The sequence below is a fragment of the Aquarana catesbeiana genome, linkage group LG02 (assembly GCF_042186555.1).
Source record: "Aquarana catesbeiana isolate 2022-GZ linkage group LG02, ASM4218655v1, whole genome shotgun sequence".
NCBI classification, from domain to species: Eukaryota; Metazoa; Chordata; class Amphibia; order Anura; family Ranidae; genus Aquarana; species Aquarana catesbeiana.
In genome coordinates, this window is record NC_133325.1 from 375,583,506 (window position 1) to 375,608,822 (window position 25,317).

A 25,317-nucleotide genomic window follows, 5' to 3' on the forward strand; every position below is an offset into this window, starting at 1 on the left:
AACTTTAATCTAGCTAGCAATTTATCTACAGTAAACTGTAAATATTTTGGTAGAATTCCAGAAAATCAAATAAAAACATTGTCAAAATACTGTACATACAGTATACAGTATATTTGCTGTTTTACCTACAAAAGATTTGTAACTCTGCTTTGCAAATCTTGTGATTTATACACCTCTTCCGTGAATGACAGTACTATATAGAGTTAGTCTAGAATTATTTTTTTTTTTGTTGAAAATTCAAATGTTTCTTAAACAGGTATGAGTAATTTTCATCATATTTGGGACTCCGTTTCCAATAAAGATTCTATTTTTGGGAGGAAAATGGGAAGCTTCGTGCCTGTTCTCAATGTTATTAAATATTCCTCATGTGACCGCTACAAAAAGCTGAAAAAGGTACTGTCATAAAATATGCTCTCTCTCTCCTTCTCTAAACAGGAAATTACAATTTTATTAAAAAAAAAAAGTAGTTCAAACATTGTCATTGTATTTTAGCAAATGTGTTGCATGCAACATACCTTCATGCAACAAAGAAGAATAAAATACAAATGTATGGGAAGACTAATGCCCTGTACACACGGTCGGATTTTCCGACGGAAAATGTGTGATAGGACCTTGTTGTCGGAAATTCCGACTGTGTGTAGGCTCCATCACACATTTTCCATCGGATTTTCCGTCACACAAAGTTTGAGAGCAGGCTATAAAATTTTCTGCACAAATCCGACGCACAAAGTGCCACGCATGCTCAGAATAAATTAAGAGATGAAAGCTATTGGCTACTGCCCTGTTTATAGTCCCAACGTACGTGTTTTACGTCACCGCATTCAGAATGATCGGATTTTCCGACAACTTTGTGTGACCGTGTGTATACAAGACAAGTTTGAGCCAACATCCGTCGGAAAAAATCCTAGAATTTTGTTGTCAGAATGTCCGATCAATGTCCGACCGTGTGTACGGGGCATAAGAATCTACATAAATGGGAGAGAGCTAGGAAAACTGCAGCTGTCTATTTCTAGCCAGCTATGTGGAAACTATATACGAGAAAGGGCATGGAAGTTGTGACGGTAGGGCCCGTGGAACTCAGAATCCCTTGGAAAGTAAGGGAAGTCCTTGTTTCAGCTCCCCATATACATCTTATGTCTAAGTCACCCTGTGCTATCCTGGCACAGGGTGAGTAAGAAAATATATCTTGGACTACTTAAAATGGGACAGTAATATTTGTCCACAATATCTCCCAGGATATATGTAGAGACTATTATTGGTTTGGTTGATTCTGAACTCAACCTGTTAATTGAGTGAGCTGATCACATTAGCCTCCAGGACAGGCTAGGAGATGAACTGTTGATGACTAGGCTGAGGAGGGGGGGAGATTGTTGTTTGTATTGTTAATTGTAATTAGCTCCAGCTATTGTGTTTATACTACTGTGTGAAGCTCGGTGCCCACAAGACTGTCATCTGGTCTGGGTAAATTTTTTAGTAATTTAGCTCATGTTAATTAGGTTAGCTTTGAGTCAGCCTGCTGTATAAATGTGTGTGAGATCTCAAATAAAGAGTTAGTCCTGATGTACTCCAAGACTGATGTTGTCTAGTTCTTGGGAGTTCCTATAGCCAGATCCATTGGACTCGTGTTCCAGAACTTAGGAAGCGGTATAGTGACGGAAGCACTCAAGCGGAGTGAGGGACATTCCGTGACATTGGTGGCAAGCAGCGGGAAAGCTTCCTGCAGTCTGGGAAATCTAAACCTCCACCTGGATCCAAGATCATGATAGCAGACTTCAGTCACCCCAGCGGAGATATGGACCTGGCATCAGAGTTCCCGGGGCTGCTGCGGATCATCCTTTCAACATACACCAGGACTGTGTCTGAGGATGAATACCTGGAGCTTAGGCAACAAATTCGGGTGGAGCTCTGGATTGGAGCCCTCCAGCTCGCTGGTATAAAACACGGCAAGTGCTTTCCAACCCAAGAGCAACGGGCCAGTGACCAACGGGCATTGCGGATGGCATTCCTGGGAGAGCGGCCCCAGGAGCAATGGGTGACTGAGTTGGATAGGCTGGTCCAGCAGGAGATAGAGCTGGACAATCATTATCGGGCTCTGCAATGGCACGCAGAGGAGGGATATTTAGGGGAGACAACAGAATGCTCTCCGGAGGGATATGACTTTGGAGGCCCTGGATTGCTGTGGGAGAGCCTTACAGATCATTTTATGTTTGGCGATGAAGGAGAGCCTGACCTTGAGGACCTGCGAGAATATAGAGAGGCTATGCTCGGTCTTGCAGGGGTCTCAGAGCTCAAACCTGATCTGGACCATTTGCTAAGGAAGGAACAGCATCTGGAAAGGGCATACAGGAAACTGCTAGAACACGTTCAGCACCATGCCAGAGAATCAGCAGTGGAAAATCTGAAGATTGCTGTCCCCAAACCTGAAGTGCTGACAACAGGGCAGAGCTCTGCTAACCTCTGTCCAGCACTGATAACATCTTCTGGGTTCCATGGACAGGAGATGGTGAACCTCTATCCCCAGACACCAGTTATAGAGATAGGGGATTTAATAGACTTTTCTGCTGAGGAAGAACAACCTGATGAGCCTCCAGCAGAAGATCTGGTATTAGGGCCAAACTTCACTGTGCTCTGCCCAGTACCAACAGCAGTATCTGTGGAGTTACAACAAACTTCTCCAGCTGAAGATCTGGCAACCGGACAGAGGGTCCAAGACCTCTGCCCCACACCTGTGGCAGTTTCGGAGGCCCAGGGTGAGAAGGTGGCAATCACTTCCCAGCAGCAGATACAGGGGGAGAAGGGAGAGGAGGTGTGTTGTCCCTCCCCAACAGTTGGCCAGGGTGGAGGAAGTGGTCTTCCCTCCCCAGCAAAGATCAGTGCACCTGAAAGACAGTACCATAGACATGTCATCCAAGCAACCAGATGAGGGAATGGAAAAGGAAGCAGCCGGCTCACCTCCCCGAAGGCAGCTACACAGTTTGGGAGTGGAGGAAGCCAGCCTCCTGCCCCAACGGTTAGCCGGAGCGGAGGATGCAGAGTCCCCAGCAGAAGTGCTGGCAACAGGGCAGAGTGTTACCAACCTCTGCCCAGCCCCGGCAACAACTACAGAGTTCCAGGGAGGTGGGGCAGTCGGCCTCCCTCCCCAACAGTTAGCTTGAACAGATGGTGTGGGGTTTCCAGCAGAAGGGCTGGCAACAGGGCCGAGGACTGCTGGACTCTGCCCTCAACTAACAGAGGATGGATTTCCTGTGAAGGTTGATGGGACTTCAGTCTCCACCTGTATACCTCAGGGATGCTGGGCAGTGGGCCCAGATCCCAAACAGCATGACAGAGTGAGCCCAGTCACCCTGTCTTCTCTCCAGCGGCAGAAAGGACTCCAGGGAGAAGGGCCAGTCCAGGCCTCTCCCCAGCGGCAGATATGTTCTCTGAGAGAGGCAGAGGTTGGCTGGGTGAGTAATGCTTTGTTTGGAACAATTTATTTGGGGTACTGTGTGGGTACAGGCATTAGAGGACTCGAACTACTTACTAACTTCGGAGTCAACCCGTCTGGGGTCTCCTCCTGTGTTAGTCTTCTGTCGAAAGGGGAGAGATGTGACGGAACTCAGAATCCCTTGGAAAGTAAGGGATGTCCTTGTTTCAGCTCCCCATATACATCTTATGTCTAAGTCACTCTGTGCTATCCTGGCACAGGGTGAGTGAGAAAATATATCTTGGACTACTTAAAATGGGACAGTAATATTTGTCCACAATATCTCCCAGGATGTATGTAGAGACTATTATTGGTTTGGTTGATTCTGAACTCAACCTGTTAATTGAGTGAGCTGATCACATTAGCCTCCAGGACTGGCTATGAGACGAACTGTTGATGATTAGGCTGAGGAGGGGGGGAGATTGTTGTTTGTATTGTTAATTGTAATTAGCTCCAGCTATTGTGTTTATACTACTGTGTGAAGCTCGGTGCCCACAAGTCTGTCATCTGGTCTGGGTACATTTTTTAGTAAATTAGCTCATGTTAATTAGGTTAGCTTTGAGTCAGCCTGCTGTATAAATGTGTGTGAGATCTCAAATAAAGAGTTAGTCCTGATGTACTCCAAGACTGATGTTGTCTAGTTCTTGGGGGTTCCTATAGCCAGATCCATTGGACTCGTGTTCCAGAACTTAGGAAGCGGTATACTGACACTCAAGCGGAGTGAGGGACGTTCCGTGACAGAAGTCTTTTGGGGCATTTGCAGAGATCTTTAGTGAAGTTATCCTTTAAAGCTAAACTTTGAGCAAATGGAAGATAATGCAATGCTGTAACAATTAGCTTACCTTATGCAGAACCTTCCTCTTTTCCATCCATCCATTCACTCTAAAGCCTCGTACACACAATCGGATTTTCCGCAGACAAAATGTCAGACTTTTGTCCGAATGGCGTGTGCCTGGATTTTGTCTTGCATACAAACGGTACACAAATGTCAACCAACAAACACAAACGTAGTGACGTACTAGACGTACTACGAGCCGATAAAGAGGGAGTTCAATTGTCAGCTGCCACCCTTTGGCTCCTTCTGCTAATTTCGTGTTAGTAGAAGTTTGGTGAGTGTTGATTCGCGTTTTTCATTTTGCGCTCTGGTTCGTCAACCAGAAATGTGGAATCAGAGGAGATAACGCGTTATTTATTATTGGCCTTGGAGTTATTGCTTTGACCCAAGTCCAGTCCAGGAACAAGAGGAGGAGGATTTCTTGGACCAAAAATTGGTTGCTTTATTAATCATGAGCTCTAGGAGAATAATCTGGATGATTTTTGGAATTATCTCCGGATGATGGACCCCTGTTTTCACCAACCCTTGGCATTGTTGACCCCTATATTAAGAAGCAGGACACATGCATGAGGCTTTTATTTTATTTTTTTGGTTGAATAATGATTTGATTTGGTATATTTTCTATATTTTGGAATGCACAATAAAAAAATGTGAAGAAAACTACTTGGCTATGTGTTTTACTTCAAATGACAGTTTGGAAGTAGGCGGTTACATTTCAAAAAATACAATGTAAAATTAACAAGGGATACCAACATAGTTGTATCTTTGATCTTAAAAACTACTGAATAATGGTGTTGTGGTAACTTGCCCCCAAAAAAACAAAAAAACAAGCATAATAATATTATTCTTGATATCACTAGAAAAAAAAAGCCTTTTAAAATACGTTTGGCAGAACTCCATCAGTATCACCAGCATTATTATGCCATTGAAGAAGAAGAGAATGTGCCCTGCATTTCAAAATGTCACGTCACGAATAGGGATAAGCCTGAATTTCGAGTCGAACGTAAGTGTTCGCCTGTTCACTGAATAGCGAATAATTTGGGATGTTCGCGCCAAATTCAAAAGCTGCGGAACACCCTTTAAAAGTGTATGGGAGACATCAAAAGTGCTAATTTTAAAGGCTTATATGCAAGTTATTGTCATAAAAAGTGTTTGGGGACCTCGGTCCTGCCCCAGGGCACATGTATCAATGCAAAAAAAGTTTTAAAAACAGCCATTTTTTCAGGAGCAGTGATTTTAATAATGCTTAAACTGAAACAATAAAAGTGAAATATTCCTTTAAATTTCAAACCTGGGGGGTGTCTATAGTATGCCTGTAAAGTGGCACATGTTTCCCGTGTTTAGAAAAGTCCAAGAGCAAAATGAGATTTCTAAAGGAAAAAAGTCATTTAAAAGTACTTGCGGCTATAATGAATTGTCGGTCCTGGCAATGCACACAAAAGTCATTGAAAAAACGGCATGGGATTCCCCCAAAGTCCATTACCAGGCCCTTCAGGTCTGGTATGGATATTAAGGGGAACCCTGTGCCAGAATTTTAAAAAAATGGCATGGGGGCCCCCCTTTAGGGGTACCCCGTGCCAAAATTCATCCATACCAGACCCTTACAAGAACACGCAACCTGGCAGGCCGCAGGAAAAGAGGGGAGGACAAGAGAGCGCCCCCCCTCCTGAAATGTACCAGGCCACATGTCCTCAACATGGGGGGCCACATGCCCTCTTTTGGGGGGGACCCCATGCCATTTTTTTTTAAATCTTGGCACGGGGTTCCCCTTAAAATCCATACCAGACCTGAAGGGCCTGGTATAGAATTTGGGGGGACCCCCACACAATTTTTTTAAATTGTGGTTCGGGGTTCCCCTTAATATTCATACCAGATCCAAAGGGCCTGGTAATGGACTGTGGGGAAATCCCATTCCATTCTATGTGTATTGCCAGGACCGACAATTCATTATAGCCGCGAGTACTTTTAAATTACTTTTTTCCTTTAGAAATGTCATTTTGCTCTCAGACTGTTCTTATCACGGGAGACATGCGCTACTTTACAGGCATACTAAAGACACCCCCCAGGTATGAAATTGAAAGGAATATTTCACTTTTATTGGTTCACTTTAAGCATTATTAAAATCACTGCTCCCGAAAAAAACACTGTTTTTAAAACTTTTTTTTGCATTGATACATGTGCCCTGGAGCAGGACCCAGGTCCCCAAACACTTTTTATGACAATAACTTGCATATAAGCCTTTAAAATTAGCACTTTTGATTATTCATGTTTGTGTCCCATAGACTTTAAAGTGGATGTAAACCCACTCCCATCTTTTTTAAAGTACTGCCATAGGGGTTATCTATAAGGATATACATGCCTCCTGCATGTATCCTTACCTTTCAAATGTCTCCCCATTAGCTGTTTGGAGCCCCCAAAAATGCCGGATTCAGTGGGCGGGTCCGTTGTACGGTGCTCGGTGGGCGGAGTCATGACATCACCAGACTCCCCGCCCACCTCTACACTCGCGCCTGACCGGAGTGAAAAGTGCGTGCGCAGGAGAAGGGGAGCACGTTCATGGCTCCTGTCACTTCATGTGTCACTGTCCAGTGACAGTTGGGGATGATCGGTGCGGTGGGGACAGCTGTGCGCACGGATCCCCCTGAATGGCTTTTCCGCTGAAAGCCACGGGAGGCAGAGAAGGAGAAGCAGCTGATCAAACGCCGTGCAGGGAGATCGGTGCTCACGGCTGTCCCTCCGCTGCACCGATCACCCCTGACTGTTCCTTGTGTCCTCCTCCTCCAGCGCCTGACCCGTTCTCCTCCACCACCACCACTTCCCCTTCTTCTCTGGCCCCCCTCCTGTCCTTATTCGCCCGCTGTGTCTTCCTCCTCCACCCCCCTCATCCCCCACAGCTGACTCCCCTCCATTCCTGTGGGCTCTGTCAGGATGGAGAGCGGAGGAAAGGACGGAAATGCTATACATGTCATTTATGGGGGGGGTGGAGTGCTGCTGGACACAGCTACATTATATATATATATATATAGATATATATATATATCTATATATATATAGATATATGTATATATCTATATATATGTATAGATATATATATATATCTATATATATATATATTTACATATATATCTATATATATATAGATATATATATATATATAGATATATATGTATAGATATAGATATATCTATCTATCTATATAGATATATACAGTATATATATATATATAGATATATATATATATCTATATAGATATATATATATATATATATATATATCTATATAGATATATATATATATATATATCTATATAGATATATATATCTATATAGATATATATATCTATATAGATATATATATATATATATATATATATATATATATATATATATATATGTATGTATATATATATATGTATATGTAATATAGCTGTATCCAGTAGCAACCCCCCCATCAGACCAATGGAATGTCTGCAGCCAGGGCTGAGATTATGTGGAACATCTAATCCTGGCAGAGCAGCAGAAGAAAGGAGTGGGAGGGAATTAAAAAATACTGCATGTGTCTTACTTAGGCTAGTGCACGAGATGTAAATCACCTGTCACTCACAGCAAGGGGGCATATTTGACAAAGTTTTTCTCAGTTTGACAAGAATTCTCTCACTGAACAATAAAAGAGGATTGCTCAGAGCTGGATTAACTCTGTGTGGCAAGACTGGGCTCAAATGATAGGAAATATTATACTCTATAATATGACATAAAAAAAAATTTCGGGTTTACTTCCACTTTAACGGTGTTCACGTGTTCGAACAAATTTTTTGCCTGTTTGCATGTTCTGCTGTGAACCGAACCGGGTGTGTTCGGCTCATCCCTAGTCACGAATGTTAATTCTCCATTACGAATGATAGTTTACAAGACCGACCGCTTCTGGCTCGTCTTTGCTTCCAAGCATGCGTGTTTGTACTTTGGACTTTTGTCTGACGGACTTGTGTACAAAATCCGACAGCAGACATTTGTCCGCAGAAAATTTATAAGCCTGCCATCCCACATTTGTCCGTGAAAAATCTGACAATTGTCAGATGGAGTGTACAAACAGTCGGATTTTAGGCCAACAGTCTGCCAACACACATTTCCCATCAGAAAATCAGATTGTGTGTACGAGGCTTTAGTGTCCCTTCAAAAGTTGCCTCAGTGGGGTACAGACAGTCAAGCTTCCTGTTTAGGTGACCAGTTAACCCAGCCTCCCTATGTTTATTGGTTGACTGATCACCTAATTTTCCTCTGTAGTCATGCAGCACCAATATCAATGCCAAGCCTTCAGAATGCCACTGCCGCTTCTCCTTGCTTACCTTCACCCAACTCCTGTCCCTTTCTGCATCACCCAGCAGAACTATGTATAAGTGGGGTGAGTGAAGGGAGAAATAGAAACAGAAATAGAGAAGGTCATAGTCTGCACTACTGCCACTCTACTTTATTAACATAAGCTAAAAGCCGAGATAAGTCTGTCCTCAAGCTCTGTTCAGTGAAGTGGCTTATGGAGTTTTTGCCTGCTAACCCTTCACAAAGAAGCCATGCTATATGTTGCAATTACACCTCAATTTCAGCACCTATTAGCTGGGCTGAATTCTGTCAATATAATGGTAGCTTCCTCTTTATGCAATATTGTGAGAGTTCCACCATTATCAGGGCTGATTAATGTACATTTATTTATGCTTCCCCAGTTATATAAACCAAAACAGTGCTGCGCTACTACATAAATATAAAATATAAACTTGATGAATTCATAAGTGAAAACATAATTGATATGTATAATATAAAATATAATAAGTGAATCAAAGTTCATAAAAATAAACAGGTGTTTGAAGTAGATCTAAACATATATCAATTCACCCAAAGTGCAAAATTATATAGAAAAAACTTGTGCACACCTCCACCAGTATCACAAGCTGCTCACCTCACATATAAGTAAAATCAGCAGTGTTCCCCTCTGGGGATAATGAAGATTGCTGGTGTGGTGTGGACACTTAACCTCCTCTATCCCAGGCACCTTATTTGGGTTCTGCGGAACCCCGATCGCCTCACCAAATTAGATATAATATGCAAAAGAGAAGACAACATCTAGTGCTCTCCGTCTGAGAAAAGTTAATAGTATAAAAAATGGTAGGTACACTCACAAGTGTGGCACAATAGCCTATGCTGACTGTATCAGCATTCAGACAACCTAGTCTTGAGATGGCCATGATGTGATGTCAGAACGCAGGCTCCCCAGAGGGGAACACTGCTGATTTTACTTATATGTGAGGTGAGAAGCCTGTGATACTGGTAGAGGCAAGCACAAGTTTTTTCTATATAATTTTGCACTTTGGGTGAATTGATGTATGTTTGGATCTACTTCAAACACCTGTTTATTTTTATGAACTTTGATTCACTTATATTCAGCGGACTTTATTAACTATGTTTGCACGTATGAATTTATCAAGTTTATATTTTATATTTATGTAGTAGTGCAGCACTGTTTTGGTTTATATAATTCTGTAAGTCGAGTGAAATCACTTTTAAGTGACAGCAGCTATTTTTCCTATTCAATTTTATTCACTATCTATACACTGTAGATTTTGTTTGCACTGATTGATATTTGCACATCTATGCTTCCCCATGTAAGGTACACTATATTAACAAAAGTATTGGGGCACCTGCCTTTACACGCACATGAACTTTCATAGCATCCCAGTCTTATGCCCCGTACACACGGTCGGACATTGATCGGACATTCCGACAACAAAATTCTCAGATTTTTTCTGACGGATGTTGGCTCAAACTTGTTTTGCGTACACACGGTCGCACAAAGTTGTCGGAATTTCTGATCGCCAAGAACGCGGTGACGTCAACCACGTATGACGAAACTAGAAAAGGCCAGTTCAGAACCAAGCGCGGCACCCTTTGGGCTCCTTTTGCTAATCTCGTGTTAGTAAAAGTTTGGTGAGAGACGATTTGCGCTTTTTCAGACTCGTGGCTTTCAGATCGTTTTCTGCAGTTCAGTTTGTGCTTGTGGGTTTGTATCTGCTCTTCAGGGCATGCAGCGAGTACCATTGACTTGTCATTGTGTTCTTGTTCATTCGTTACTGTTTTTCAGGTCGCTCTTCACAGGCCTTGCTGTTCTTCAGTGCGTTCTGTTACTTCGTTCTGAGCAGCTGACTGTTTTCTAGCCATGTTGCGTATGCGTACTCCTCGCAGAGTTCATGCTGTGCGGGGGCTTGGTGTTGGGGTCCTGACCTTGACACAAGTCCAGTCCATGAACAGGGTGGGGAGGAGTTCATGGACCAAGAATTGGTTGCTCCAGCATGACCAGTTCTCTCATATGCCTTTGCTCCGTGAGATCCATGAGAATAATCCTGATGATTTCAGGAACTTTCTCCGGATGACGGACCCCGTATTTCACCATTTGTTGGCTTTGCTGACCCCCTATATCAGCAGGCAGGATACCTGCATGAGGCAAGCCATCACTCCGGAGCAGAGGCTCGTCACTACCCTGCGGTACTTGGCGACAGGGAGAAGCCTGCAGGACTTGAAGTTCTCGACAGGCATCTCCCCCCAGGCTCTGGGGATCATTATCCCAGAGACCTGTTCTGCCATCATCCAGGTCCTGCAGAAGGAGTATATGAAGGTAAGATTTTTATCCTTTAATATCACATTTTATTGTATTGAATGTTTGCTAATGTAAGTATTTCTTTCTTCAATCCCTAATTACCATGATTGTAATATGCTGTGAATGTCCCCTTTGTTCTCATGCATGCTGGATTTTTATGTAATTATTTTCTGTCTCCTTTATACATATTTGCCTTCACTTACCTCCCCAGCATGCTCTCCTGCCCCTATATTCACCTCATGTAGTCACTTAACAATGTATTTTATCAGCTCCATAGTAGTGCTTTACCCCAAACACCCCCTAAAATCTTTAGAAATGTGATTTGTGCTTTAAATTCAGGCAGAGTGCCAGAGGCTTTTTTTTGTGGTGTCCCCAAATCATTTTTATTAACCCTCCCTCCCCCCAACTGCTAAGTCAGCTGATACCAATTCTCTATCTATCCTCAATCATCTATCTGCTGACTTTGCCAAACCCATACACACTATACCCACGTCTTTTGTGGTCAGATTTATGGATGAATTCCCCAAAGCATGTAGTGCAAGGGCCTGCCTGTATACTTTCAAATGGTAATGTTTAAAGTTTTTGTATCCTATTATTATCTTGATAAGTAATAGCAGAATATCCAAATGTGCTCAAATGTGTACAATGTGTATTTATATCTTTGTATTATGACACTTCTTACCTGTCCAGTGGGCTGCCAATAGTGTAACTAAGGAGGGGCTGTTCAAAGTAATACCCATTATTTAGGCATTCATCTCTCAATGAAGTAAAGAGGGGTACCTGTCCAAGATTTCCCCCCCCTATGATGTTAGAAATGGCCCATGAGAGGAGGGGGAATATGATAGGTGTACCTTATACTTTGGTGTTGTAAAATTCCCCTTAATAAATGTTATCTGGATGTTGGCCAAGAATGTTTGTGTCTAATCTGCTTTCCATGTTTATGTGCAAAACTACTAAGTTTTTTTTGTTTTCCTCAACAGTTTCCTTCCACGCCACAGGAATGACAGACTGTGGCCTCCCACTTTGCCCAGCGGTGGGACTTTCCTAACTGCGGAGGGGCAATTGATGGGAAACACGTCCACATCGTCCCACCACCCAACTCGGGGTCGTACTATTATAATTACAAGGGGTTCAATAGTATTGTGATGTTGGCGGTGGTGTCGGCTAATTACGAATTCCTGTATGTGGACGTGGGGAAGAATGACCGGATGTCCGATGGTGGAGTCATCGCCCAGACGGAGTTTTACAGGCGTCTCCAGAATGGCAGCTTGGACTTGCCACCTCCAGAAGACAATGTGGAAGGACTCCCATTCGTCTTCGTTGCGGATGAAGCATTAGCGCTGGGGGACCATGTTATGCGGCCATTCCCGATGAGGACCCTCACCCCGGAACAGAGGGTTTTTAATTACTGGCTGGCCAGAGCCCGCCTATTTCTGACACCCATCCATATGGCGGAGTATAAACTTAATCATATAATCCTGGCGTGCTCTGTTCTACATAACTTTTTACACCAACATTCTGCCAACTATGGTGGCTCAGTTGGGCCTGAGGCCGGAATTCTAAATGAAACAAGCCTGACGGTGCTTGAAAGTGGCTGTCCTGGCTTGCCCTCCCTGTGTGCCCATGATGTCTGGTTAAGATACCTTGAGTTCTTTGCGGGTAGGGGGGCCATCAATATGCCAGACAATTTGTGAAGCCTTTATCAAATAAAAAAAAAAAAAGCAAATCTTTGGTGACATTTACTGCTTGTGTTTGTTTTAGCTGACCCTGACAGCAATGTGGGGAGTCCTGAAAATGGTGTGATTGTGTAACCTTATACAAAGCACTGTTGGGTGTTATTTACTAAAGGCGTAGACACTTTGCACTACAAGTGCACTTGAAACTGCACTGAAACTGCACTTGTAGTGCAAAGAGGATTTGCCCTTAGGAAATAACCCCCATTTTCACAGAAAGCAGCAATTACATCACCACAAAAGTGTTGTAGCGTTGAGACAATAATCCACACATTCTTGATAACAATCTTTTTAATACCTGCACAATCACATGTGTATTTCGAAAAGGTTTTTAAAACAAACCAACATGTTTGTTGTATAACAATTTTTGGGGTGGCATTATCAAAAATAGAAATGTCCATTTAAGATAAAACAGGCATGTGTAAAACCAACAAGAAAGACACAAATCTTGAACTTACAAAGTTCACATATGGTAAAACTTGAAGGCAATATTAGACATGAGTATTTAGGAACTATGTTTGATATAGCCTTCAGATGGGGTGAAGTCACCCCTGGAAAAGCCAAATTTTGAAGATGCACACCAATTTACGAATGTCAACATGTGCTAGCTGCCATCACGGGGGATCAAGGGACGTGTTTTGGGGGAGCAACCCCTTCCTCACAGCTACTTTATTATTGAGGAAGGGGTTGCACCCCCAAAATGCGTCCATTGATCTCCCGTGATGGCAGATAGCACATGTTGGCACACTGTGTGCATCCTCAAAATTTAGCTTTTCTAAAAATCGCTAAAACATTTTTAAGATTGTAGCACACAAAAAAACAAAGTGATTTGGAGGAGTTTTAAACTCGCCCCAAAACATCAATGATGTTATTTTTTTTTGAGTAACAACATTGATTTTTTTCTTGAGGTTTTCCAATTCTAAATTACACCCCATGATCTCCCCAATCAGGATCTGGGCACTTTCTGATGTGAAAGGATCTGGATCCACAACATCACGATCACCTAAAAAGAGAGAAACCAAACAAAAACAGGTATCAAAAATCTGCCGGCATCCATCTCTTACCTGAGCCTGTGGTCGCAGACACTCACCTGTTGTGGTGACAATTTCCACCATCTTCTTCCTCCTCCTGCTCTGTTGGGTTGGGGGTATTTCCCCTTCTTCCAGAGGTGGGGGGTCTGTGGTCTCCTCGGATGAGGGGTGTCCTCCGAGTCTTTTCTCCCCTATGTAAAACAAAAATGGTATAATTAGCACACAGATATTTGATGGCCGAAATATAAAGATGAAACATTGCTTGGAAGTGGGGTACAATTGTCTATTTTGGCAGAGTTCCAAGATGTAGCATTTTTATTGTCCGTTGTCAAGCTTCAAGACTTTACCTGTCTTGTACAAGCTTCACAGATGGAGACCCCCCTATAGTATACACCGGAGCACCTGTGTGGGCCCCCTAATAAAAAGGGTGTTCTTGTGTCCCACATTAGTGCTCCAGTGTCCAGATGTGAAAACAGCTGCTGAGTGTCCTCTCCTTACACAGAATCTAGTTTCCATTTCATTCTAGTAACAAACCCATCTACACAACCAAGTATTTTTCATAAAAGTAGGCCCTAAAAAATGTTGGCAAATGCATATGGCCTAAACAATGGTGTTTTATAGGCCGAAAGAAAAATTTTTGATAAGAACGAATAATGGGCCCATGAACATGAAAGTTGCCATTTTAAACTGTACACCACTTAAGAAAAGCATATGGAGCAGCACGAACGTAATAAAGACAAAAAGAATAGGAACACAGCACAACTACTTACTTTTTTGCATTTTCTGGCAGGTCAGACTGAACCCAGGTCATCACTCTCCAGTCTTCCTTCCACGCTTCCTTCCCCCCAGCTGAGGCTTCTGATGCCCAACCTGGGCCTTCCAGGCAGCAACATGTGGAGGAGCCCAGCTTGAGCCAGGTATAGCATTCCTCTAAATAGTTCAGGTTGTCCAATCAATGATGTTAACTAGATGTTAGTTTGGAGTACTAATTTATGATTGTGATTGATGATGCAAAAACTAAAGCCATGTCCCTTTTTCATACACAGGGACGTCTCAGCCAGGAGGTGGCCAGCCCGAGCAGGCTGCCTGATATGCAGGTCCCTCCCCTACACCTGCAAAGAGAAAGTGGCAGGAAGAGGAGTACCCTAGAGGAGGCTGCCATAGGCCTCTTTTGGAAGGCTACAGAGGCCCTGGGAGCACCACACACTGTGGAGGAGGACTTTGCTGCCATAATTGCGTGTAAAATGCAGCGGATGGAGGAGGGCCAACAACTCATGTGTGAGTCATTAATTTTGGAAGCTCTCAATAAGAGGTTGAGGGGCCAAATAACATCTGATACCCACATTTGTGACCTCACACGTGGTCCTCCTCCTCCTCCAGGTCCTTCTACTTCTCCTCCTCCTCCTCCAGGTCCTACTAGTCCTCCTCCTCCTCCAGGTCCTACTCCTCCTCCTGCTACATCTCCAACAGCAGAGCCACAGCCGGGAATGAAGCGTGGAAGGAAGACCAGAAAGTGATGACCCTGGATCCAGTCTGATCTGCCAAAAGATGCAGCCTCTTGTGGTACTACAGCCTGGGGACACAGATGTCATCTGCTGCTTTCTGGATCTCTGGGACTTCTGAACCAGACTGCACTCCCTTACATATGGACTCCTCAGGCCACCAATTTTTATGTTCAAGAATTGATGTCTGCCCTGGGGGTCCAAGGCTTCGCTAATTTCTGCTGTTTATCCAGTGTTGCCTCCCTCTTTGTTTGGTTCTGAGCCCTTAATAAAGGATTTTTGGTTTCCATTATACTTGCCTATGTGTTTTTTCCTTCAAAAAGGACAGTTTGTTTGTGAGGATTCAGGTACATTTCAAAAATACAATGTGAAATTAACAAGAGACACCAACACCAAACAATCTCCTTGAGATTAAATAATACAAGATAATAATGGTGTTGTGGTAACTTGACACACAAAACACACACAAAAATATTCTGGAGTAAAACTAAAAATAAAATAAAACAAAGATCAGCCTTGGAAAAAATACAAACCTAAAATATAAAAAAAATCTGCCTTTAAAAACAACAAAAAAAATAATAAAAATATTTTTGTCAGATGGGATAAATCAAAATATATTAAGGGAATCCCAATAAATAATAAAGAAATACGTTTGTGAGAAGTCTGTGTGAATATGAGCAGCAAAACTACTTCATTCTTCTCACATTATAGAGAAGAAGAGAGTGCGCTGTATTAAACCATTTTTAACATTGCACCGTGACGAAAGTGTTGTATCCATTGCGAATGCTAATTTTACCCGACCGAGCTGTTATATCTCGGAATTTCTTCTGAGCATGCGTGGCACTTTGTGCATCGGAACAGGCCACACACGGTCGGAATTGATGCGATTGGACTTTGTTGTCGGAAAACTTTATAGCCTGCTCTCAAACTTTGTGTGTCGGAAAATCCGATGGAAAATGTCCGATGGAGCCCACACACGGTCGGAATGTCCGACAACATGCTCCGATCGGACATTTTCCATCGGAAAATCCGACTGTGTGTACGGGGCATTAGTCCGTAGGGTTCAATATTGAGTTGGCCCACCCTTTGAAGCTATAACAGTCTCAACTCTTCTAGGAAGGCTTTCCACAAGGTTTAGGAGTATGTCTATGGGAATGTTTGACAATAGGAATATTTCTTTCAGAAGCGCATTTGTGAGGTCAGGCACTGATGTGGATGAGAAGGCATGGCTCACAGTCTCTGCTCTAATTCATTCCAAAGGTGTTCAATTGGGATGAGGTCAGGACTCTGTGCTGGCAAGTCAAGTTCCTCCACCTCAAACTTGCTCATCCATGTTTTTATGGACTTACTTTGTGCACTGGTGCGCAGTCATGTTGGAACAGGAAGGGGCCACCCTCAAATTTATTCTTCAAAGTTGGATGCATGAAATTGTCCAAAATGGTATGCTAATGCCTTAAGAGTTCCCTTCACTGGAACTAAGGGGCCAACCCCAATCCCTGAAAAACAACCCCACACCATAATCCCCCTCCACCAAAATTATTTGGACCAGTGTACAAAGCAAGGTCCATAAAGACATGGATGAGTGAGTTTGGGGTGGAAGAACTTGACTGGCCGGCGTCCCAATACTTTTGGTAATATAGTGTATTGGTGTATAAAGTATGGCAAAGCAATGAGGGTTTCTGCTGATGAGTCTGTGCTAGGGATGACAATAATGCTGGACCATTTGTTTCAGGAGCAAGGAGATTTGTAGCTGTATTTGGTATGTATTTGAAATTCCGCTTTAAAGTGTAAGTAAACCCCCCTATCGTCATTAGCCAAGGAAGCTGCCATCTTTGCCTCTGTTTAATCCAAAACTGCCATGATGCTGCACGTGTGATCAGTTATGATACCAGCCATTGGATGGTTTGACAGTTTGGTTGAGAGCACAACCAATGGGAGTGTTACATTTCTGGCACATGATGGAAATTAAACTGTATTATGGACGGGTTTACTTCCGCTTTAAGTAACCCCCCACCCTTTGAATGCAGCCCATTTGGGAAAATCCTCCTCATTCCCATAATCTTCATTGGGCAGTCCTGCCCAATGCCACACAACCATCGCACATAAAAAAAAAAATCCTGTCCGACTCCTTTTGCTACTGGGCACACATGCTATAGATTAATTCTTGATTAATCTGATCTGATTAATTCCTATGGATAAGCCATACTCCACCAGATGGCTATAGGCCACCTTGGATACTGCTCATACATAGGAATATAGGTTGCTACTCTACACAATACATTCCAGTGTGTGAGCACTTAACTTGAAACTTTTATTTTAACTAGTACCTCCCTAATATTGGGTACAACTCTATAAAATAAAACATGCTGTCTGTTTTATTTGGAGGTAGTTCTGGGTGTATACAATCACTCTTGCATATAATAAATACATATTATTCATTTATCACCCTCAGATTACTAGAAAGCAGTCACTAAGCAGTTATTGGTTGTGTGATTCTAATTATGGATAGGTACATGACCTACTGTTCTAATACAAAGTATGTTGAGTTTAATGTCATTATTTTAAAAATAATACATTACCAAAGTTTGTTATTTCAGTAAATTGCTCAGAATGCTATATGTAACCAGTGTAGCGTTAGGAACAGGAGTAAATAAAGTACCTTGATACATGACATTGAAACCTAATTGAATTTACACATCTTGATGATTAATGATAGAAAAATAATAACTGTATATACTTCCTTTAGTATTGCTTTTATTTTTTTCTCTATAGGCTGCTTTTTCCTGTCTTTTTCACTAAAACTTTTCAAAGCTTTTTCTAGAGAAAAGTAGCAGCCGTTTGCTGAATTGCTGCAGGTATCCAAGCTTGCTTTCTGTCTTTTATCATTATCTATGGTAAATAGATACTGTATATATAAATATATACAAAATATATACAAGTCTTAATTTTGTGGAAGTTTTCAACGATATTTAAAAAGTCATAATTCTGTGGAAAAGTTCTAATTGGATCTGTAAGTAACCAGTTTACCTTCTTTTCACATTGGAGACTACATTATACTATATATGTAGCAACACCCCCCCATAAAGGCCGCTGCAACATGACTGTCCCCAAAGGATGTCCTGACTTTGCTGGCCTCCCAACGCCTCTGACACCCTGGGTTCAGGCATAATTCAAATAAAGAATGCAATTGCAAAGACACCAGACTGTAGAAAAGTAAATTAATATTTTTCTACGGATTATTAAGGCAACAAAGAGAAAGGAATGATAATGCACATATCTTTCAATCTCAAACTTTAGTCTTAGCAAGTATACATATGCAATGCAAAGAAAGATCACAGTAAATCCAATGATAATAACCAGTAGGCCCTGGAAGAACCTATGACCCTATGACCTATGAAGAGAAGAGAATGACCTTTCTGTGTCAAACAGCTCCCTCAAAAGAGAACCCTAACGAACACAGATGTTATGAACTAAGTCCTTCGTGGGGGGGGGGGAGTAGAAGTAGAGAAGTCCTTGCAGTGGGGGTGTTCAGAATCTTCAGTAAAGATGGGCTTGATGTTCGAGTCGCAAAAACGAAGATATGGGGCACCCGCAGGACCACTGCAGAGCGTCCCATAATGCACTGCAAGATCGCAGTGCATTGAAGGCTGCTGAGTGGCCAAAGCATGCACCTAACCTGTATGCTTTGGCCAATCACAGCGCGATGTGCTGCTGTGAGAGCCATGATTGGCCAAAGGCAGGGTGCCTTTGGCCAATCATGGCTCAAGGGCTAAGTCCAAGCCCCACACTATTTAGGGCTGCTTCCACAGCAGCCTTGTTTAGTGTGAATTAAGAGAGAAACTAGGCAGGGTAGTTAGTGGATTGAGCGTGCAGTCAGTGTAGTATACATAATACAGTGCAGAGTATATAGTGCAGTCAGTGTAGTGTATATATAATACAATACAGAGTATATAGTACTGTCAGCGTAGTGTATAGAATGCAGTGTAGAGAATATAATACAGTGTGTTAAAGTGGTAAAGGGGAACCTTATGACAGAATTAAGAAAAAAAAGGTGCAGGTTCCCCCCCAATAATCCATACCCACCCCTTTGGGTCTGGCATAGGTTTTAAGGGGAACTCCATGCCAAAATTAAAAAAAAGGCATGGGGTCCCCCCAAAATCCATACCAGACCCTAATCCAAGCATGCAGCCTGGAAGGCCAAGAAAGGGGGGGTGAGCACCCCCCTGAACCATACCAGGCCTCTTGCCCTCAACATGGTGGGGTTCTTTGGGGTGCCCACCAAAGCACTTTGTTCCCCTGTTGATGAGGACAAGGGACTCTTCCAGACAACCCTGGCCGGTGGTTGTCGGGGTCTGTGGGGGGCGGCTTATCCGAATTTGAAAGCTCCCTTTTAACAAGAGGGCCCCCAGATCCTGCTCCCCCCATGTGAATGGGTATTGGATACATTGTACCCTACCCATTCACCAAAAAAGTGTCATAAAGTGATAAAACACAAGAGACAGTTTTTGACAAGTCCTTTATTAAAAAAGAAAAAAAGTGTCCTGCAATGTGAATACACCGTCAATCACGCTGCCCAACGGACCCGAAAAATAGCAAAAATGCAAAACGGTCTGCCACCATCGAAGGCCTCCCACCGACTGCTGTTTCTTTGCTTTGACAGCTCTTATATAGGCAAGGGCGAGGCCACCCGGTTGACGTCACTGGGTGACCCTATCCCCCCCTGACATCACGCGACATCACATAGGGGGGCTTGTTAAAGGGGGCTTCCAGATTCTGACAAGCCCCCACCCTCAGACCCCAACAATCACTGGCCAGGGTTGTCGGGAAGAGGCCCTTATCCTCACCCCCCATGTTGAGGGCATGTGGCCCAGTACAGTTCAGGAGGGGGGGCACTCGCTCGTCCCCCCCCTTTTCCTGACCTGCCAGGCTGCATGCTCGGATAAGGGTCTGGTATGGATTTTGGGGGGACCCCATGCCAATTTTTTTTTATTCTGACGTGGAGTTCCCCTTAAAATCCATGCCAGACCCGAAGGCTCCCAGCAATGTATTACTGGGAGCCAGCAATACATTTTAATGACAAGCAAGTTTAAATGACATTTTTTTCCTTTAGAAATGTCATTATTGGGGCGGCATGTTCTATTCATTGCACAAATGTATAGACTTTAGAGGCAGACTAAAGGGACCCCCCAGCCATGATATTTAAAGGAATATTTCATTTTTATTGTTTCACTTTAAGCATCATTAAAATCACTGCTCCTTTAAAAACAATTGTTTTATAAAAATTTTTTTGCATTGATGCATGTCCCCCAGGGCAGTACCAAGGCCCCCATACACTTTTTATGGCAATAACTTGCATAAACACATTTAAAATGAGGACTTTTGATTTTTCATGTTCGTGTCCTATAGACTTTTTTTTTTTTTTTTTTTTATAAGGAACATGTTTATTCGTAAATAAAAGCAAAATTTTTATATATTATTATTAATGACAGAAACTAGAAAGTATAGGCAGTTATTAGTTTTAGTGATGTACAGTATCGTTTTCCATGACACAAAGCTTTCCTGAACAACATCAAAATATAGTATGGCACAATACTTATGAATGACTTGGGACAACCCTTAACTCCTTTATGCAATAGGTTACGCATATCTATTCATCACATGTATTTGTACTATCAAGCCACTTACCCCAGATGTTGATGTACTTAGTAGGACATCCCCTGTGCTTATATATAACCTTTTTATATGGTAAGGACATATTTACCGCCTTAATCCAAGCCTGGAAAGTGGGAGGGGTGGCCCTCATCCAATGTCTAGCCACTAGCTTTCTTGCACAGAAGAACGTTTCATAAAGAAAAGTAGCTGATAATTTGTCAATGGTGACATCTGGAAGCAACCCCAGTACACACAACTTTGGCTCCAGTTGAACAGGTGAACCCATATCATCATGTAAGAATTTAATGATTTGTGCCCAGTAGTTTTGGATATCCGGACAAGTCCAGATAAGATGAAAAAAAGAGCATAAGTGACTCGTACACCGTGGACACTTTGGGTCTTGGTTCTGAGAAAATTTAGCAATTCTTGCCAGTATAAGATATGATCTATGTATTATGTACAGCGGAGTCGGGTGCTCCGGAAGCTTTGGAGAGACTTTCTTAGTGTTTTCTAGAACCTCGTCCCAATCGAAGTCATCCATTGGGTCAATATCCTCCTCCCATCTAAGTTTCGCTGTGTCAATGATACCCGCGACCGAACGTGCCCATATAGTGACGTAAAGGGTTGATATCAGTTTGGTCGGATCTACCCCTGTAGTGTCCTATAGACTTTAATAGGGTTTGCATGTTCGCTAGAACATTTTGCCTGTTCGAGGTGTTCTGGTGCAAACTGAACTGGGGGGTTTGCGCCCCATTCCTAACTGTCAGCTAGCTCAGCAAGGGCCCAGAGGGATTGCTGTGCAATGGTGACCAGCAATAGTGGATAGCATATGCAAAGTGTTTCCTGTTAAAAGCTTTTGTGTAGAGTTGGGTGAATGGTTCAGCACGAGCATCAGTTCGGGCTGAACATTGGCTGTTCGCCCCGTTCTGGGAACACCCATATTTTCAGGGTGTTCACCCCGCCAAACGCCCTGCAATGCACTGCTCGCTGCACAGTGCATTCTGCGCCCTGATTGGGCAAAGCTTTGGCCAATCAGAGTGCAATAAAAGCTGTTTTTTAAAAAGGAAAGCTGGTCGGGGCGTCCTTAACAATTGATGAGTCATCAGCTGTCAATGGGCTTTCCCACTGACAGCTGAATAAAAAAGAAAAAAATATTGCCGGTAAAAAAATAGTAGAAAAAAAACGCAGTCTTAAAGGAAACCCCATGCCAAAAAAAAACAAAAAAAACATACCAGACTCTTATCTGAGCATGCAGCCAGGTCAGGAAATGAGGGGATGAGCAAGCGCCCCCTCCGGAACCAAACCAGGCCACATTAACCTCGACATGGGGGCGTGGGTGCTTTGGGGATGGGGGGCTCTGCCCCCCCACCCTAAAGCACCTTGTCCCCAGGTTGATGGGGACTCATCCCCACAGCCCTGGCCCCCATGTCCCACCCCCCATATGAATGAGTGTGGGGTGCATAGTAACCCCTACCCATTCACCAAAAAAGTGTAAAAAAGTAATAAAGACCCAGAGACAGTTTTTTAACAATTCCTTCATTTAAAAATAAAAACAATGTCCCCAATGTAAATCCATAACCACCTTGTTAAGGGCATGAGGCCTGGTATGGATTGGGGGGGCGCTCACTCATCCCCCCCCTTTTCCTGATCATTACTTTTTTCTTTTTTTTTTTTTCAGTAGCCAGCAATTGCAACCGTGAGTCAATTTAAATGTGATTTGGCTCTTTTTTTCTTTAGAAATTTCATTTTTGCTGCAGCATGTTCTTTGCATGCTACAGATGTGATACTTTACAGGCAGATCAGTGCACTCTCACTGTGCCCATCATCGCAGCCTCACTGTGCCCATCATCGCAGCCTCACTGTGCCCATCAAATGTAGCTTTACAGTGCCCATGAATGCAGCCTCACTGTGGCCATCAATGTGGGCCCCACTGTGCCCATCAAATGCAGCTTTATGGTGCCCATCAATGCAGCCTCACTGTGCCCATCATTGCAGCCTAACTGTGCCCATCAATGCAGCCTTACTGTGCCCATCATTGCAGCCTAACTGTGTCCATCATTGCAGCCTCACCATGCCCACCAAATTCGGATTTACGGGGCCCATGAATACAGCCTCAATGTGGCCATCAATGCAGCCTCACTGTGCCCATGAAATGCAGCTTTACGGTGCCCATCATTGCAGCCTCAATGTGCCCATCATTGCAGCCTCATTGTGCCTGTCATTGCAGCCTAACTGCCCATCAATGCAACCTTCCTGTGCCCATCATTGCAGCCTCACTGTGCCCATCATTGCAGCCTCACTGTGCCCATTATTGCAGCCTCACTGTGCCCATCAAATGCAGCTTTATGGGGCCTATGAATGCAGCCTCACTGTGCCCATCAACGGAGCCTCACTGTGCCCATCAAATGCAGCTTTACAGTGCCCATAATTGCAGCCTCACTGTGCCCATTATTGCAGCCTCACTGTGCCCATCATTGCAGCCTCACTGTGCCCATCATTGCAGCCTCATTGTGCCCATCATTGCAGCCTAACTGCCCATCAATGCAGCCTCACTGTGCCCATAATTTCAGCCTCACTGTGCCCATTATTGCAGCCTCACTGTGCCCATCATTGCAGCCTCACTGTGCCCATCATTGCAGCCTCATTGTGCCCATCATTGCAGCCTAACTGCCCATCAATGCAGCCTCACTGTGCCCATCATTACAGCCTCACTGTGCCCATCATTGCAGCCTAACTGTGCCCATCAATGCAGCCTCACAGTGCCCATCATTGCAGCCTCACTTTGCCCACCATTGCAGCCTAACTGTACCCATCAAATGCAGCTTTACGGTGCCCATGAATGCAGACTTACTGTGCCCATCAATGTGGACTCACTGTGCCCATCAAATGCAGCTTTATGTGCCCATCATTTCTGCCTCACTGTGCCCATCATCGTAGCCTAACTGTGCCCATCATTGCAGCCTCACTGTGTCCATCATTGCAGCCTCACTGTGACCATTAATGCAGCCTCACTGTCCATGAATGCAGCCTCAACATTGCCTGCTCTGGATCACACACACAGCGGGAGCACTGTGTATCATGGAGCTGAGTCTGTGTATGTTGTCGGTGGCACTGTAACAAGGTACTGCCCCCTAGATCATCTTGTGTGATAGGCAGAACACTGGTTCAATCTGCTATCACATAAGATGGTCTAGGGAGGCTGGACCTTGTTACAGTGCCAAACACACACAGACCCAGCTCCGTGATACACAGCGCTCCCACTGTGTATGACAAATAAGAGGAGGAGGCTGAAGGTGAGCGCTGCAGCCACAGATCAAAGTGGCCCCAGGGCAGGCGGCCTACCGGGAAATATTTCTGTATCCTTGTAGGCCAGTCTGGCCCTGCCTACCATGCACTTAGCAATGCTGGGATTCGGCTGAGTCTGTAACAGTGACAACGAGGGGGTGACCCCTGACAGTCACTTGGTCAACAGGGAGCTGGTGATGATGGATATGCCTGCTGAAGACTTCATGCCATCCAGACCGCAGCACCTGCTCGTATTCCCAGAGCAACTGAGTCCCTTCTCTTAGCTAAAGGCCGTGGTCCCAAGAGGAAGAGCTCCTCCCCGGACCATTCGATTTATGTCCTCATCCAGCATTCGTCTCTCTCCAGTCGACTTGAACTTGTAGTCTGCAGCAGCACTGGCTCCATGGAAATCCTGGCACTCTGGACCACATGTCCCACGATCCCCTGCTTTCAGTAGTGGCCTCTCTCTCTCTCTGCTTTCAGAAAATCATGTCAAAATGTCCAGGCTGAACACGAGAGCGAAACAAACTCAAGGCAGCCCTTGTTAAGGAATGTCCCATGATGACACAGGCAGACTAGCCAGCGCCTGGCTAAATCTATATGATATATCAGACTCTATACTGCTCTTGCTATTATTTACTATATCATCTATCATTTATCTAAGCTATGTGTTAGTTCTTATTTTACATGCATTCATTATTTTATTTCATAATGGTTTGTACATCAAAATGTGAAATTCACAAAAATAAATACCACTTAGTTGTGAAAACATATTTAATGCTTGCAATGAACAATGAAAGGTTAACTCTACTTTTAAAGGATAAATTCACTTAAAAAAATTGAATAAATAAATGCACATTTTTTTTGCAGCTATTTTTTTGTAAAGCATTGCACCTACGATCAGCAGATTTTGGGTGCAATGTCAGGCACCTGCAGGCTGTCAGTACAGCTGTCTGCCTGTACCTCCCATATGCGAAAACAGTCACTGAAGTCTTGAAAGATCAATGAACTATGAGAGGGCTCACCAGCGTTCTTGCAGTTCATGGAGTAACGTGGTGCAGTGATGCCGACGTTACTTGTAGTTCATTAATTCACAGAACTCTGTGAATGATTGATGCAGCTTTGTGGGAGGAGCCCTACCTACATGGCTGCGCTGTATTTGAATTCTGACAGA